Here is an 18,874-nt window from a genome sequence, read left to right as displayed (position 1 = left end):
TGGGTATTGAATTTATCAAAAGTGTTTGCTTATCTATTGAGTTGATAATTTTTCTGTTAATGTGGCAATCACAATGATGGATTTTCAAATGTTAAGCTGATGTTGTATTTCTAGAATAAATCTGACTTAGTCATGATGTAATATCTTCTATATATTTATTGGTGTGTTTATTTTGCTCATATTTTAAATTTCTGTGCCTAAGATCTTAAACATGAGAGAGACTGGCCTAATGTTTGGCTTTCTAGTAATGTCCTTGTCAAGTTTTGGCATCAAGATATGCTAATTTGATAAAACCAATTTAAAAGTCTTCCTTATTTCCCATTTTCTGGTGAAATTTGTGTAAGATTATTGTTATTTCTTCCTTAAATGCTTGGAAGAAAGCCATAGGTGAAGGCCACCCAAGTTTGGAGTTTTGTTTGTCATAGACATTATATTACAGATTAAATAGCTTTATTAGATAGATGAATATTTATATTTTTAAAATGTAACTTTTGAAAAAATTTTCCACTTCAACTAAACTTTCAAATATATTGGCATAAAGTTGTTCATAATTTCCTCCTATTTTCTCTTTTGAAATTGAGTATAGTTTAAATAAGGTAAAATGTGCAAGTCTTAAGTATATAGCTCACTAAGTTTTTAACTATGATTATACATGTATAAAAATCACCCAGATAAAGATAAAGATCTAACACTTCAGAAAGTTCCCTCATAAAACTTGCCAGTTGATATTCACACCCGCCCCCAAGGTAACCCCTATTCTGATATACAAAGCAAAATAATAGTTTATCTGTTCTTGCATTTTATATAAACAGAATAATACATATTAACATATAAACAGTATATATATTTGTGTTTGACTTATTTTTCTGACTGTAATGTTTTTGAGATTCATCTGGTGTTATATTCATAAGTAGTGTATTCTTATTTTTACTGCCATATGATATTCCACTATATAGATATAGTACAAATTTTAAATCAATTTTTCTATTAATGGACAGATAGCTTCTTATTTTAAGTTACTACAAAGTTTCTATCAATCGTATTGTACAAATATTTTTGTAGATATATGACATTTCTTTTTACAATATATGCAGGCATGGAATTGAGGGTCATAGGGTAGGTATAAATTTAACATTATGAGAAACTAATAGACAGCTGTTAAGAATGGTTGAGCCACTGTATATTCCACCAGTAATATATAATGTTCACAATTTCTCCACACACCCTCCAATGTTTGATTTTGTCAATGTGTTAAATTTTAGCATTAATAATGGATGCAAATGCAGTAGTATCCCTTAATCTGACTTTCCCCATTGAGAATACTGTTGAGAATCTTTTCACGTGTTTATTGGCCTTTTGAATATCTTCTTGGGGCAGTGCCTTTTCAAGCCATTTGAAATAGAAAACGAGAGGGGAGGAGAGCTCATTTTTTTCTAGAATATTTTTACTGAAGTATGGTTGATTTATAATATATTAGTTTAGATGTACAACGTGATTCAGGATTTTATAGATTATAGTTCATTTAAAGTTATTACAAAATAATGGCTATATTTGCCTGTGCTGCACAATATATCCTTGTTGCTTATCTATTTTCTACATAGTAGTTTGTGTCATTTTTTAAACACTGAGCATTTTCTTACTGATTTATAGGAGTTGTTTTCACATTATACATGAGTTTCTTGTCATATCTATGTATCTATATATATCTATATAGATATGTATATCTATATATATATTTTCCCCTGATCTGTGGCTTTTCTTTCCACTTTGTTAAAGGTATCTATCTTTTAGTGACCTGAAGATTTTAGTTTTGATTAAGTCAATTATAGCTTTTTTAAAAATAATTTGTGTTCTTTGTGTTTTGCTTGAGAACTTTTTGTCTGCCTCAGTAAAAGGAAGACATGCACAAGTTTCATTTTAGAATTTTATAGTTTTCAACTTTAAATTCACAATCTACTTTAAATTAACTTTTATGTGTAGAATAGTGTAGTTCTTTTTTTTTCTAAGTTGTTCCAACATCATTGAATAGGCCTTCCTTTCTCTATAATTTTGGCAAAATAAAGCAACCATATGTGTGTCGATCTCCCTCCTACTCTAGACTGTTTCATTGATCTATTTGTCTATTCTTGTTCCCAATATCACATGTCTTAATAGCTAACGTATTATAGAATGTCTTGAAATTTAGTAGTGTAACTTTTTTTCTCAAGATTTTCATAGCTAGGCTGTGCTTAGTCACTCAGTCATGTCTGATTCTTTGTGACCCCGTGGACTGCAGCCTGCCAGGCTCCTCTGCATGGGGATTCTTCAGGCAAGAATACTGGAGTGGGTTGCCATGCCCTCCTCCAGGGGATCTTCCCAACCCAGGGATCGAACCCAGCTCTCCTAAATTACAGACGGATTCTTTACTGTCTGAGCCACCAGGGAAACCCATAGTTGGCTAGATCTTTATATTTTAAACAGATTTAGTATCTCTTTGTCAATATCTTCCAAAAAAAAAAAGCCTATTGGGATTTTGGTAGTGATTGCATTGACTTTATATATTAATTTTGGGGGTAAGGTAACTGATATCTTAATAATAATTTCTCTCCCAATTTATAAATATGGAATATAGCTCTATTTAATTGATTTTTTAAAGGTTAAACTAACCTTGTGCTTCTGGGCTAAAACTCCCTTGGTCAGTATATATAATCCATTTTCATATATTGCTCTATTCTATTTGCTGACGTATTCTTTTAGAGGTTTTATATCTTTTCATTTCTTTTCTTATAAAAAATTTTGTTGGATATTAGTATCTGGATAATGCTGGCTTCGTTAATGAGTTGGAAATTGTTTCTTTTATCTCTCATCTCTGAATAACTTTGTGTCAGACCCTATGGACAGAGCAGCCTGGTGGGCTGTGGTCCATGGAATCACATAAAAGTTGGACGCGACTGAAGCGACTTAGCACACAGGCACAGGACTAGTATTATTCACATGTATGGGAGTGTTTGGTAGAAATACCACTAAAGCCATTAGGTCAGGAATTTACTTTGTGGAATGGTAACTAATACAGAAATACTTAGTTTTTCTTTATTTTCTGATGTCAGTTTTGGTAAAGTGTTTTCAAGCACTTTGTTCATTTCATATAGCTGGACAAATTTATTGGCATAATGTTGTTTATAACATTCTCTTGTTATCTTTCAATATATATGAAACTGAAGTCGCTCAGTCGTGTCCGACTCTTTGTGACTCCATGGGCTGTAGCCCACCAGGCTTCTCTGTCCATGGGATTTTGCAGGCAAAAGTGCTGGAGTGGGTTGCCATTTCTCCAGGGGATCTTCCCAACCCAGGGATCAAACCCGAGTCTCCGGCATTGCAGGCGGATGCTTTACCAGCTGAGCCACCAGGGAAGATACGTAGTGATGTTATTTATTTTTACTCCTGATAGTCATAGTTTGTATTTTCTTTTTTCCTTAATAAGTCTTACAAGGAAGTTCAGTTTTAATAATCTCTTCAAAGAACTCTTTTTTTTTTCCCTGCTTTTTCGATTGTCTCTTCTGTTTCATTGATTTCTGCTCTTTCTTTCCACACTGCCTGCCTGCCCCAATTTTATTGTTTTATGAGAAGGAAGCTTAATAATTGATTTTAAACACATTTCTAATATATGTATTTAAAGCAGTAAAATTTCATCCAAACTGCTTTAGTTCCATCCCATAAATTTTGACATGTTGAATTGTCATTGTTTTTCCTTAAAAGTGTTTTCAGATTTTAACTATTATTTCTTCTTTAACTCATGGGTTATTTAGAAATATATTATTTGATTTTCAAACAGTGTTTGAAGATTTTCTGGTTATCTTTATCATTGACTTCTGGGCAGGGAACTTTGGGAAATTTCTTTCATTGTTTTAGGGCTTCCCCTATGGTTCAGTTGGTAACAAATCCGCCTGCAATGAGGGAGACCTGGGTTGGGAAGATCCCCTGGAGAAGGGAAAGGCACCAACTCCAGTATTCTGGCCTGGGGAATTTCATGGACTAGTCAATGGGGTCACAAAGAGTTGAACACAACTGAGCAACTTTCACTTTCACGTTCATTGTTTTTAAACTTTTGAGACCGGTTTTATAGAGCAACATATGGTCGATTTTGAAGAGTGTTTCTTGAGCATTTGAAAAGACTATTTTCTGAAGCTGTTGTTTGTCATATTAAATGCACATCTATTTGGTCAAATTGGTTAATAGTGTTGTTTGAAATCTTCTCTACCTAAATTCAGATTATTAAACACTTTTTTCTATTGATTACTGCTCTTTCAGTTTCTGAGAGAGATAAGTTAATACATCTGACTATGTGGGTTTGTCTTTATCTTCTCAGTTCTATCAAATCTAGCTTTAGCTTTTGTTTCATGCATTTTGAAATGATATTATTTATGTTCATACTTAGAATGATATCTAATTGATTAACCAACCATTTTGTTATTATGCAATGTTACTTTATTAATACTCTTTGTCTTAAAGTCTACTTTGTCAGATATTTACACAGTCACACAAGCTTTTATGGTTAGAGTGTGTATTTTTTCCAATTCTTTTGCTTTCAGCCTATCTGTGCATTTATATTTAAAGTGTATCTTGTAAACAAAAGATAGTTTTATTTTTTCTAGTCTGTCTGCAAAAAATTGTCTGCCAGATTGTCTGCAGTCTGTCTTATTATGAACCACTTTATGCCAATTAATGGAGTATTTGTCCGTAAAAAAAAATCTAATGTAATCATTGACATATTTACTTTTATGTCTAGTGGCTTGTTATCTTTTTATTTGTCCCATCTTTTGTCTCCTTTGACTCCTTTTGGATTAATCATGTGTTTCTTTTTAATTATTCCAGATGAAGCCAGCCCCCTCATTGCACCCATACCTTTTTTAATGGTTATTTCAGTGACCGCTTTGTATTTTGGCTTTCTCAACCTCAAGGCACTTTGATGTTTGAATCCAGATGTTTCCTTACTGTGAGAGTTGTTCTATGCATTGTAGCATTTTTAGCTGCAACCCTGGCTTCTTCCCACTAGATGACAGTAGAAACATCCCCATCTCTCCCAACCAAAATGAAATAGCCAGAAGTAATTAGCTCATGTCCCTTTGGAAGAAAAATTACTACTGGTAGAGAACCACTGCTCTAGGGATTACCATAAACATCCTCAATTTTTACCTCACTTATCAAGATAATTTAATTGTTGTTTTGCTACTCCATGAGCAATGTAATACTTTGTAAGTGTATAATTACATTTATTTTTCTCTCCAATTATGCTGTTGATGTCATACATGTTATTTCTACATGTATTATGAACTCCTCAATGTACTGTTTTTATTGTGGTTTTTAGAAAATATCCAGTAATTTACTTTTAACTTTTAAAACTATTATTGCACATTTTTGCATGTATTTGATCTTTCTGGTCTAGTCTGCAGATTTGTGTGGCTGATCTGTGCTGATGTCATGGATTGTTCCTTTTTAGTCTAAAAACTGGTAACATATTGTCTCAGCTTTCATTTATCTAAAACTGTCTTTATACAGACTTTTATTTTTTTATTCCAAATTTTTTTTCTTTCAGCACTTAAAGAAGTCAATCCTGTTGTCTTTTGTCTTGCATTTGTTTTCTGATGAAAGTTGCTTATCATTTTATGTTTGTTTTCCTGAATATAACCTACCTATTTTTTTTCTGTCTACATGTAAGAATCTATTTTATGTCTGTGCTTAAATTTTTTTCCCTTGCTTTTGGTTTAAAACAGTTTGACAGTTATGACCTGGATGAAATAATTGATATTTTTTTCCTCAGCTATGTGCATTCTGCTTTGAATACATTAAATACATTTAATATATGGTAATTTTTCAGTTTTAAATTTCCACTTGATTCTATTGTAGAAATTTTACTTTTAAAATTCTCATCTTTTTGTGTCCATTTTGTCTGTGTTTTCTTCTAATCTCTTTAATATATTTTAATAGCTATTTTAAGTGAAGAAAAGTGATAGTCGCTCAGTCCTGTCCGACTCTTTACAACCCCATGGACTGCAGCCCGCCGGCTTCACTGTTCATAGAATTCTCCAGGCAAGAATACCAGAGTGGGTCACTAATCCCTGCTCCAGGGGATTTTTCTGACCCAGGGATCGAACCTGGGGTTTCCTGCATTGCAGGCAGATTCTTCACCATCTGAGCCACCAAGGGAGCCCTAAGTTAAAGTCTTCGCTAATTCCAATATCTGAGCCATTCCTCAGTCTGCTCCCATTGACAGTTTTTTTCCTTTTAATTAGGAATCATATTGCTTCTACACTGGTCTCACGACTTTTTATTGCATTCTCACAATTGCGTAATGAAACAAATTGTAGTCCCTGGAGTAAATATTATTTTGTACAAGTGAAGGCATGTCCTGTCCCTTGTCAGTAAGTTACAGAAGACAGAAGTCTTAGCAAACTGATCAAGATTCGAGCTGAATTGTGGCTGAGTTACAGCTTTGGTTAGGTTTCCTCCACATTTTCAAATGTCTTTAGAACTTACTTGTTCTGTCCTGTTTCTATTATAAGTTACTCCCTCTAGTAGGATTTTGCAATCTAAGCACTGTTGGATGCAGAATGCTCCCTCTGCTTTCTAGTTCAGCTTCCATGCCCCTGACACACACTCAGTAAAGCTCTTTTGGCAAAGGTTGGCAGGCAAGAACAAATTCCCTGCCTTTGGAGCTTCTGATTTTGGTCTATTCATGCCAGCTCACAAGGTCTGCAAGTATCCCAGCAAAATTTGATGTTCAATTTTTCACTGGCCCCTTTGAAGACCTTGCAGAATAGAATTTGGCCACTGGTGGTATCTGCTCACCTAGAAATCCCTTAGACTTGTCTGTAACTTAGTTTCCATAGACTACTTTTGTCTGCAAGTCTTCTATATCTTAAATATGATGGGGGAGATTCAGTTATCTTTTTAGGTTATATGATGGGTACAGTGGTCCCTTAAGACCTTCTACATTTTATCTGAAAGCTAAATGTTTTTATTTTTAAAACCTCTAATGGTAAATATTCTTAACTCTTGAAAAATTTCCTTTCTAATCATTCTTGCCAGATATTTATCAATTTTATTAATCTTTTCCATAAAGCAAATTTCCCTTTTTTCCTATATTTTCCATTTCATTGATATTTTAAATTTAAATTTTTATTTTATATTTAGTTTCTGTTCAGTTCAGTTGCTCAGTCATGTCCTAGTCTGTGATGCCATGGACTGCAGCATGCCAGGCCTCCCTGTCCATCTCCCTGTCCAACTCCCAGAGTTGACCCAAACACATGTCCATTGAGTCGGTGATGCCATCCAACCATCTCATCCTCTGTTGTCCCCTTCTCCTCCTGCCCTCAATCTTTCCCAGCATCAGGATCTTTTCAAATGAGTCAGCTCTTCATAACAGGTGGCTAAAGTATTGGAGTTTCAGCTTCAACATCAGTCCTTCCAATGAACACCCAGGACTGATCTCCTTTAGGATGGACTGGTTGGATCTTCTTGCAGTCCAAGGGACTTTCAAGGGACTTCTCCAACACCACAGTTCAAAAGCATAAATTCTTCTCCGCTCAGCTTTCTTTACAGTCCAACTCTCACATCCATACGTGACTACTGGAAAAAACATAGCCTTGACTAGATGGACCTTTGTTGGCAAAGTAATGTCTCTGCTTTTTAATATGTTGTCCAAGTTGGTCATAACTTTCATTCCGAGGAGTAAGTGTCTTTTAATTTCATGGCTGCAGTCAACATCTGCAGTGATTTTGGAGCCCAAAAAATAAAGTCTGCCACTGTTTCCACTGTTTCCCCATCTATTTGCCATGAAGTGATGGGACCGGATGCCATGATCTTAGTTTTCTGAATGTTAAGCTTTAAGCCAACTTTTTCACTCTCCTCTTTCACTTTCATCAAGAGGATCTTTAGTTCTTCGCTTTCTGCCATAAGGGTGGTGTCATCTGCATATCTGAGGTTATTGATATTTCTCCCGGCAATCTTGATTCCAGCTTGTGCTTCATCCAGCCCGGCCTTTCTCATGATGTACTCTGCATATAAGTTAAATAAACAGGGTGACAACATACAGCCTTGATGTACTCCTTTTCCTTTGTCTGTTGTTCCATGTCCAGTTCTAACTGTTGCTTCCTGACCTGCATACAGATTTCTCAAGAGGCAGGTCAGGTCGTCTAGTATTCCCATCTCTTGAAGAATTTTCCACAGTTTATTGTGATCCCTACAGTCAAAAGCTTTGACATAGTCAATAAAGCAGAAATAGATGTTTTTCTGGAACTCTCTTGCTTTTTCGATGATCCAGCAGATGTTGGCAATTTGATCTCTGGTTCCTCTGCCTTTTTTCTAAAACCATCTTGAACATCTGGAAGTTCAAGATTCATGTACTGTTGAAGTGTGGCTTGGAGAATGTTGAGCATTACTTTACTAGCGTGTGAAATTAGTGCAATTGTGTGGTAGTTTGAGCATTCTTTGGCATTGCCTTTCTTTGGGATTGGAATGAAAACTGACCTTTTCCAGTCCTGTGGCCACTGCTGAGGTTTCTAAATTTGCTGGTATATTGAGTGCAGCACTTTCACAGCATCATCTTTTAGGATTTGAAATAGTTCAACTGGAATTCCATCACCTCCACTAGCTTTGTTTGTAGTGATGCTTTCTAAGGCCCACTTGACTTCTCCTTTCAGGATACCTGGCTCTAGGTGAGTGATCACACCATCATGATTATCTGGGTCATGAAGATCTTTTTTGTATAGTTCTTCTGTGTATTCTTGCCATCTCTTCTTAATATCTCCTGCTTCTGTTAGGTCCATACCAATTCTGTCCTTTATTGAGACTGTCTTTGCATGAAATGTTCCCTTGGTATCTCTAATTTTCTTGAAGATATCTCTAGTCTTTCCCGTTCTATTGTTTTCCTCTATTTCTTTGCACTGATCACTGAGGAAGGCTTTCTTGTCTCTCCTTGCTATTCTTTTGATTTATAATATTGTGTTAGTTTCAGATATACAACTAAGTGATTCAGTTATACATATACATATATCCATTCTTTTTCAGACTCTTTTCCCATATAGGTTATTAAAGAATATTGAGTAGATTTCCCTGTGTTATAGTGTAGTCTTAGTTGATTATTTGTTTTATATATAATAGTATATATATGTTAATCCTAAACTCCTAATTTATCTCTCCTCACTTCCCCTTTAGTAAACATAAGTTTGTTTTCTATTTCTATGTGTCTATTTCTGTTTTATAAATAAATTGTATCCTTTAGATTCCACATATAAGTGATGTTTTATGATACATGTCTTTATGTGACTTACTTCACTTAGTATGATATCTAGGTCCATTCATATTGCTGCAAATGGTATTATTTCATTCTTTTTCATGGCTGAATAGTATTCCATTGTATATATGCACCACATTTTCTTTGTTCATTCTTCTGTCCGTGTACATTTAGGTTGCTTCAATGTCTTGGCTATTGTAAATAGTAGGTGCATGTATCTTTTCAAATTATGGTTTTATTGCATATATGCCCAGGAGTGTGATTGCTGGATCATATGATAATTCTATTTTTAATTTTTTTAAGGAAACTTTGTATTGTTTTCCATAGTAGTTATACCAATTTACATTCCCCCCCAACAGTGTAGGAGGATTCCCTTTTCTCCATCCCTTCTCCAGCATTTATTGTTTGTAGACTATTTGTCATTGATATTTTAAATATTTCCTTTAATATTCTCTTTAATATTTCCTACTTTCTTGCATTTAGTTTTCTGGTTTCTTAGGAGATAATTATTTGCTTTTTCAGATTATTTTTCCTAAAACATGCATTTGACACTATACATTTTTCGTAAGCGTTGCTTCAGCTACATTCCACAAATTCTCATGTGTTTGTTTTCATAGTTATTCAGTTTGGAATACTTTTTCATTTGCTTTGTGCATGAGTGCAGGCTAAGTCACTTCAGTCGTGTCTGACTCTTTGCAACCCTCTGGACCCTGGCCCGCCAGGCTCTTCTGTCCATGGGAGTCTCCCGGCAAGAATATTGGAGTGGGTTTCCCTGCCTTTCTCCAGGGTATCTTCCGAACTCAGGGATCGAGCCCGTGTCTTTTAGGTTTACCTGCATTGACTGGCGGGTTCATTACCACTAGCACCACCTGGAACCCATTTCTAATTTGCTTTATTCTCTGATTTGTGGATTATTTAGAAAAGACTTGCTTTATTTATAAACATTTGAAGATTTGGTAGTTATCTCTTGGTTACTGATTTATGTCTTAATTCCCCTGTAGTTAGAAGATACATTCTTACATCACAGTGAATTTTGGTGAAACTACTATGTACACTTGAAAAGACTATACTCTGTAGGTATTCAGCATAGTATTTTATACACACACCCCCCCCAATAAGATCAAGTTAGTTTATTGAATTCATAATATATATCTAATTCTTTTTCTGTTTGTCTTACTAATGACTGAGAAATGTGAATTATTCTCAAGCTGTATGACTGTGTACTTTTATTTCTTCTTTTAGTTTGGTCAGTTTGTGACTTAAATTATTTTGAGCCTATGTTATTAGATGTGTGCACATTTATACTGCAGTCAAAATTTGTCTTTTATTATTACAAACTATGTCTCTATCACTAATACTTTTCTCTTGAAGTCTTCTTAGTTTTAAATTAGTATGTTTATATTTAGCTCAGTTCAGTCACTTAGTCATGTCCAACTCTCGGCAACCTCATGGACTGCAGCATGCCAGGACTCCCCATCCATCACCAGCTCTTGGAGTTACTCAAACTCATATCCATCAAGTCGGTGATGCCATCCAACCATCTCATCCTCTGTCATGAAAGCTTAAAAAAATTTTAGCTCCATTTACCATTCTCCCACTTTTTGTGTTATTATTGTCACATATTAAAATTATGTATAAAATATATCCAATCATATGTGTATGGTAAATTTATGTACAATTTATTCCCACAAGATGTATTTTATTAAATAGTCAATATTCATTTAGATTTAACCATATATTTACCCTTTCTGGTGCTCTTCATTTCTGCATTAATGTTCTTATTCATATGTGTTCTTATTCTACCAGGAATCATTTTCTTTCTGCCTAAAGAGCTTTCTTTAGTATTTCTTTAATGACACTTTGCTAATGATGAGTTATCTTGTTTTTAGGGGGATTATCTAGAAACATTTGTCACCTTAAATGCTGGCTTTTTTGGTAGTCCTGAGCTAATTTACTTTGATCTTTGCAACCTAGTGAGATTCATAGAACCTCTTAATTGCGACTTTCTGATCTGCCCCTCTGCTTTTCTCTAAAAATGCACAAGGATGCTGTAAAGGGAAGATGACAAATATGTGGGTATTCTCAATTTATTTTCTTTCTCTTCAGGATCTTGGTCTACTGAATCCTGGCTGCCTTCATCCTCCAGTGAATGTAAGTAGTCCAGAGCTTTCCTTCTTCTTTTGCATAGCTTTTTACAGTTGTTCTTAATGGGAAGTTTAGTTTCAATCACACTTCTTTATCATAGCTGGAAATAGAACCCACATGTTCTTGTTTAATAATACATATGGATTAAATAACTTCTCTTTCATTTTATGACCTCTCAGATATTTTCCCACAGCTCCTATAAAGCTCATTGAGTCACTTATCTCTAGATTAAAAGACTAAATTTCTTTAGCTTATGTGACATAATCTCCTGACCCATTATTACTCTGGTTCCCCATTTAAGGTGGGGAAGATCTGCTGGAGAAGGGATAGGCTACCCCTCTAGTATTAAAATAGTCTGCCTGCAAGGCAGGAAACCTGGGTTCAGTTCCTAGATTAGGAAGTTCCTTTGGAGAAAGGGATAGGCTACCCACTCCAGTATTCATGGGCTTCCCCGGTGGCTCACCTGATAAAGAATCGACCCGCAATGTGGGAGACCTGGGTTCGATCCCTGGGTTGGGAAGATCCCCTGGAGAAGGGAAAGGCTACCCCTTCCAGTATTCTGACCTGGAGAACTCCATGAACTATATAGGCCATGGGGTCACTAGGAGTCGGATGTGACTGAGTCCCTTTCACTTTCTTAAAACAGATATCACAAAATCATGACTTGATTTTAGAATAAAAAAGTTTGCTTTTAAATCCCTGATCTATCTTATGCTAATTGCTTAACCATGAACAAATTCATTTATTTGAGCTCTTGATTTTTTTTTTTAATCTGCAAGGTAGAGGTTATTACCCAGTCTGTAAGGTCTTTTTCATTTAACCATCTGAATTATAGTAGGAGCAGAAGAAAAGGTGGCTACTACAGTTACTTCCATTTTTGCATACTTGTTCTTGAGAGGTCATATATTTGGGATATACTTGAGATGGCATATATTTGGGATTAATTCCTCATGTTGTTGTCACAAGTTTGCTGAAATTTTTCTTTAAATGTACCTACTTTAGTTATTCAGTTCCATAAAAACTATAGGATCATTCTCAAAGAAGGTATATATCTGAAGATACGTTTTTGCCTCCTCCTCAGCACCTCCTTCATCTTAGCTAAACTGATTCAAATGGGAGTAAAGATGTTTCTGAAAGAATTTTAACCACAGGAATAGCATTTAAACAGTAGTGTTCTTCCCCCTTTCCAGAATGATTCTTTATCAGGATTTTACTTGGCTTCCCTTTATTTTACAATAGAAAATTAATGATGTTTTGGATGCAATCTTAAGCCAAGGTCAGCAGCAGCTGCTGCACACTTGTTTGAAATGCCTATTTTCTTCCACTCATTTCTGACCCTTCAGAATCCTGTTATCAGTGCCTGCACATTTTTTGGTAACTGATTGTCATTACATTGTAAGGATGCTGCCTGCATGATTGCTCCTCAACCAGAGATGTCAGCCAGCTGAAACATACCAGGAGAAAACAAAGGACATTCCTGACTTGGGGAAAAAATGGAGCAGGGGAGATTTACATGTGTTTGACATTTATATTCTTTTGAGTAACTTTTGTCTCTTTGAAAATTCCCTGAACTTACTACCTCAAGCAGAAAAATGGAATTGAAATATGAGGGAGAAAAGAAAATCTGCTTTGAAGATGGTTAGGATAAAGAATTAGATGGTCTCTCTGAATACATTTTTTGGTTATAGGAAAGAACAGAATTGTAAAATTAACAAGGCCACAGTATCTTTACTTCCTGATGTGTTGGAAAATAGTTATATAAAACCATACTACATCTGTAGGCTTGTTCTACAAGTGCTTCCTAATAGCTTCTGTCTATCTCTCCTTTGCATCAAGATGTACTGCTGCAGGTTTTATTTATTTATTTACTTTTCATTATCGATCACATATAAGGAGACTGCTTTGAAGAAAATTTTACTAATGTATGGCGGTCTCCATGTTTCAACAATAGATATTTCTTTGCATGCTGAGCTTCTGATCTCAAATGGTGGAATTTCACATGTTGTTATGGTTTGGTCACTAAGTCCTGTCCAACTCTTTTGAGACCCCATGTACTACAGCCTGCCAGGCTCCTCTGTCCATGGGGTTTCCCAAGGCAAGAAAATTAGAGTGGGTTGCCATTTCCTTTTCCAAGGGACCTTTCCAACCCAGGGATCGAACCCATGTCTCCTGCATTGCAGGTGGATTCTTTACCACTGAGCGACTAGGGAATTTAACATGAAGATGATTAAGCCCCAGTGGTGGCACTAGCACCCTGACCTCAACCTTTATGTCACTTTATAACAAGTGCAGAGCTTATCACCAGTGTGTGCTCTCTAGACTAAGATGAGCAGAACTTACTTTTTAATAAAGTGTTGGTGAAAGAGGGTGATCCTTTTAGAATATTATATTGCACACAACTTTCAGTATCAGAGGTTTTCTCTATCGACTTGAAACCATTGATACTTTCTTCCATTATCTGACTCTCAATATGTAAGACGCCTAAGAACACAGTACCTGGGTGCTGCTGTTTCTATAGTTAAAGCAGTTTCTAAATTTTCAAACACTCAAAACCTTTTGCAAATAAGTTTCCTTTGGGAGCCCAAGGCATTATATGTGTGTGTGTGTATAGAGGTGTGTAGCTGATTTACAATGTTGTATTAGTCTCTTGTGTACAGAAAAGTGATTCAGTTCTATGTGTATATGTAAGTATTTATTCTTTTTCATAGTCTTTTCCATTATGATGTATTAAAGAATATTGAATATAGTTAGTTCCCTGTGCTATATAGTAGGACCTTGTTGTTCATCCATAAATAATAGTTTTTTTAAAAGAACATGGTTGATGCAGGATGATAACTCAGATTTCTGCCCTGTTGCCCTCTCCTTCACCTTAATGATATCCATGCTGCATCTTACCAGTATCCCACAGGTTCCAGGAAACAGTTTACAAAACACTATTGTAAGGAAGCCCAAGAAGTATTTGCATTATCAGAAGAGGGTTGAATTGGCTAGGGTTGCACTGACCTCTAGAGGCCAATTTAAGTAACACCATCATTGCGGGGGAATGTAAGTTTTTCCTCTTGCCTTTCCACAAAATTAAGGCTGGGTTTTTTTTCCAGAAAGGTTTGATAGTTTTTGAATTTTAATATTTCCATTAACCTACAGTCCCAGAGCATTTTTACACTCTGAAAGTTATTATCAGATATCATGTGAGTATTTTTCAATTTCTCTCATCTCCCCAAATGACTTCTATCCAGTCACATATGCAGGCATCACTGTAGGGCATATTTCCGTTTTTGTGAATTTTTATGAATTTTAACCAGGGTTTCATGCAGTATAGAAGATAGAGATGACTAGTATAAAATCTGTGTTTATGAAGTGAAGTGCAAAACATTTGTTTCCAGCTTATGAAATCTATGCCAAATGGGCTGCAAGAGATGAGGATCCCTGAAGAACCACAGAATTATATGTATATGCACACTGACCATTAGATGTAGACTAATGAATCCCACTTGGAACTTTTTGAGTTTGAAATGAGTCAAAGTCAAACAGTGGCTTAATCAAAATAAATTTATTGGTTCATGTAACCGAAAAGTCAGGGATTAGGGCCATTGTCAAACTTTGGATAGACCATCCAGTATCCGCCCCTCTTGCTTTCTGTGCAATATTTCTCCATCTGAGCTAACCCGAAGTTCTCATTCCACAGGTTGAATTCATCAGACATCAGGTACAAGGCAAGATTTGGAGAAGTGACACTGCTGCAATTTCAGGCTTAAATCAACCACAAATAGCAACTCCAGAGGTAAGAGTTTCTTTTTCTACCATGAGATTAGAAAATCCCAGGGACAGTTTCTGTTGGCAAGTGTGTGTCATATTCCCATCTGTGGGCCAGTCAGTGGTCAGGAAGCCTGATATTATTTTCAGTCCTGTTTCCCTATCAGAATATTCTTTTAAAAAATTATTGAAGTATAGTTGATTTACAATGTTGTGTTAATTTTTGCTGTATGGCAAAGTGACTCAGTTACACAAACATGTATGTATTTATATGTATAGTTCATACACTTTTCCATTATGGTTTATCACAGGATATTGAATGTAGTTCCTTGTGCTCTATGGTAGAAACTTGTTTATCCATTCTATATATAATAGTTTGCATCTGCTAATCCCAAACTCCTAATCCTTAACTCCCCCACTCTTTCTCCCCTTCAGCAACCACAAGTTGATTTTCTGTATCTGACTTGTTTCTCTTTCATAGATATGCTCATTTATGTTGTATTTTAAATTCCATGTATAAGGGATATCATATGGTATTTGTCTTTCTCTTCATTGCTTCACTTAATATGATGATTTCTAGGCCTGTGCATGTGACTGTAAGTTGGAGTGGGTCCCATTTATTTTTGCTCTCAGTTCTGTTGCCTTGGGAGATTGACCTAAGGAAAACATTGGTACCATCTATGTCCGAGAATGCTGCCTATGTTCTTCTCTAGGAGTTTTATGGTGTCATGTCTTATATTTACGTTGTTTAGCCGTTTTCCGTTTATTTTTGTATGTGGTATGAGGGCATGTTCACACTTCACTGATTAACATGAGAGTGTCCCAACTCTTCCAACATCACTTGCTGAAGAAACTTTCTTTTCCCATTGTCCATTCTTGCCTCCTTTGTCAAAGATTAATTGTCCTTTGGTGTGTGGGTTTATATCTGAGCTGTCTATTGCATTCCATTGACCCATATGTCTATTTTTCTGCCAATACCACACTGCTTGATTACTGTAGCTTTGTAGTATTGTCTGAGGTCTGGGAAGGTTTTATCTCCTGCTTTGTTCTTTTTCCTAAAGATTGCTTTGGCAATTTTGGTCTTTTATGGTTCCATATAAATTTTGGGACTATTTATTCTAGTTCTATGAAAAATGTCCTTGGTAATTTGCTAAGTTTCACATTAGATCTGTAGATTGCATTTGGGTAATATGGCCATTTTAACACATTGTTGACTGGAGATGTTTTATAGTTTTATATCTTCTGTTACCTGAATATTACTGACCAGAGGCATATTGCAATGTTTTTATGGAATGATACAATTAACATCATGTGTGAAGTTGTCAGAGCTTAAAATTGATCATGGTTCCTTATGTAACATATGATTATCATTATCATTCACATTTTGCTCCATTAGGTTTTTGTTCCAACCTTTTGTGTATATTGTAAATGCAAGTATATTACCACCAAATTTTCAAAAATGACACATTGAGAAATTTTGAGTGAAATTGAATTTTTTTGGTAAATTTTATGCAGATACCTTTTATGATTGTCAGAGTGACATATATACTAGTGTCTCAGAAAATGATAGTTCTAGAGAATATTGTTCTGATTCAGACAAAGTGAATATTAGAGCAACCAAAAGTCAAGAAACCTTAGTGATTGATTCTGATACAAAAAGCGCAAATGAAACTCATGGTGCTGGAGAAGACTTAACAGGCGTGTCATGTGTAACTATTGAATGTAATAACCTGTAAAGTGGTAGTGAGATAACAGGATTAATTTTTGGCTGGCCAAAATAAAAATTGCTGGCCATAGGCATTAGTTTCTGCAAGAATCTGATGGTCAGGAATGAATTTACAAAATTAATTCTTCCAATCAAAGAGCATGGTATATGTTTCCATTTCTTTGAATCATCTTCAGTTTCCTTTATCAATATTTTATATTTCTCAGGATATAAGTCTTTCATCTCTTCAGTCTGGTTTATTACTGAGGTTTTTTTTTTTTTGGCTGTGATTTTACAAAGGATTGTTTATTTATATTATATTTCTGATATTTCATTGTTTAGTGTAAAAAAATGCAACATATTTTATATGTTAATTGTGTTTCTGACACCTTGCTGAATTTACCAGCTCTAGTAGTTTTGTGTTGGAGTGTTTATGACTTTCTGTATATACTATCATGTCATTTGCATATAATGACAATTTTACCTCTTCCCTACCAATTTGAATATCTTTTATTTCTTTTTCTTTACTGATTACTATGGTTAGGACTTCCAACACTGTGTTAAAGAGAATTGGTGAAAGTGAGCATCCTTGTCTTGTTCCAGACTTCATCAGGGAAGACTTTGTTTTTCATCCTTGAGTATTATATTGGCTGTAGGTTTGTCATAAATAGCTTTTATTATGTTGAGATATGTTCCCTATGTACCCACTTTCGTAAGAGTTTTTATCATAAATGGATATTGGATTTTATTGAATGTTTTTTTCTGTATTTTTTGAGATGATCATGCAGTTTTGTCTTTTCTTTTGCTTGTATGGTGTATCACATTGATGGATTTGCAAATATTGAACCATGTGACTGTGGGATGAATCCAACTTGATCATCGTATATGATCTTTTATGTGTTGTTGGATTCAATTAGCTATACTTTGTTGGGAATTTTTGCATTTATATTCATCAAAGATATCGGCTTGTAATTTTCCTTTTTGTAGTTATGATGGCTTCATAGAATGTCTTTGAAGAACGTCATGAATTTCTTCTTCAGTCTTTTGGAATAGGTTGAGAAGGATTGGTATAAGTTCTTCCTTGTGTTTGGTTGAATTCGTTTGTGAAACATCTGGCCCTGGACTTTTGTTTGTAGGCAGTTTTTTAAATTAGAGATTCCGTTTCACTTCTTGTAATCTGTTTGTTCAAGTTGTCTGTTTCTTCTTGATTCAGTTTTGGTAGGTTGCATATTTCTAGAAAGTTGTCCACATTTCTTCTAGATTGTTTAATTTGTTGGCATATAGTCGTTCATGGTATCCTTTTGCAGTTTTTTGTATTTCTATAATATCAGTTGTGATTTCTCCTCTTTCTTTTCTCATTTTGTTTATTTGGAATTGTCTCTTTTCTTTGTGAGTCTGGCCAGAGGTTTGTTAATTTTGTTTACCCAGATTTGGCTTTATTGTGTTTTTTTTTTTTCTACTGTTTTAATCTCTATTTTATTGATTTTCTCTTTGACCTTTATTATCTTATTCCTTCAGCTGACTTTTGTTTTTGTTTGTACTTTTAAAATTATTTTAGGTGCTATGTTAAAGTGTTTGAAAATTTTATTTTTTTTAAAAGAAGGCCTATATCACCATGAACTTCCCTCTAAGAACTGCTTTTGTTGCATCCCATGGATTTTGTATGGTTGTGTCATTCACCTCAAGGTATTTTTAAATTTCTTCTTCATTTTCATCACTGACCCACTGGTTTTCTTGCAGCATGTTGTTTAGTCTCCATGTAATTGTTTTTTTCTTGCTTATTTTCCTGTGGTCATGTTCTAGTTTCATGCCACTGTGGTGAGAAAAGATGCTTGCAATAGCTCCTATGTGCTTATATTTGTTGAGGTTTGTTCTGTGGTCTAGTATGTGGTAAATCATAGAGAATATTCCATGTGCACTTGAAAAGAATGTGCATTCTGCTTTTAGGTAATGTAATGTTCTGAAAATATGAATTGAATCTAATTGTTCTGTTGTATCAT

General features: G+C 35.0%; 2 long non-coding RNA genes across 3 annotated transcripts in view; both read left to right on the top strand.

Annotated features, from left to right (window-relative positions):
* LOC139032446 (uncharacterized) overlaps window positions 1-11,424 on the top strand; it is a 102,863-nt gene extending 91,439 nt beyond the window's left edge. Inside the window, exon 3 of the long non-coding RNA XR_011484989.1 lies at window positions 11,378-11,424. This is a non-coding gene — a long non-coding RNA (uncharacterized lncRNA). The remainder of the gene's footprint in view (window positions 1-11,377) is intronic.
* A 3,683-nt stretch (window positions 11,425-15,107) lies between these two features.
* Window positions 15,108-18,874, top strand: part of LOC139034442 (uncharacterized) — a 79,714-nt gene continuing 75,947 nt past the window's right edge. For both annotated transcript variants that reach the window (XR_011486944.1, XR_011486945.1), the window contains exon 1: window positions 15,108-15,197. This is a non-coding gene — a long non-coding RNA (uncharacterized lncRNA). The remainder of the gene's footprint in view (window positions 15,198-18,874) is intronic.

Source organism: Odocoileus virginianus, chromosome 3 (genome assembly GCF_023699985.2).
Source record: "Odocoileus virginianus isolate 20LAN1187 ecotype Illinois chromosome 3, Ovbor_1.2, whole genome shotgun sequence".
NCBI lineage: Eukaryota > Metazoa > Chordata > Mammalia > Artiodactyla > Cervidae > Odocoileus > Odocoileus virginianus.
This window is presented reverse-complemented; position numbering and strand designations above follow the sequence as displayed.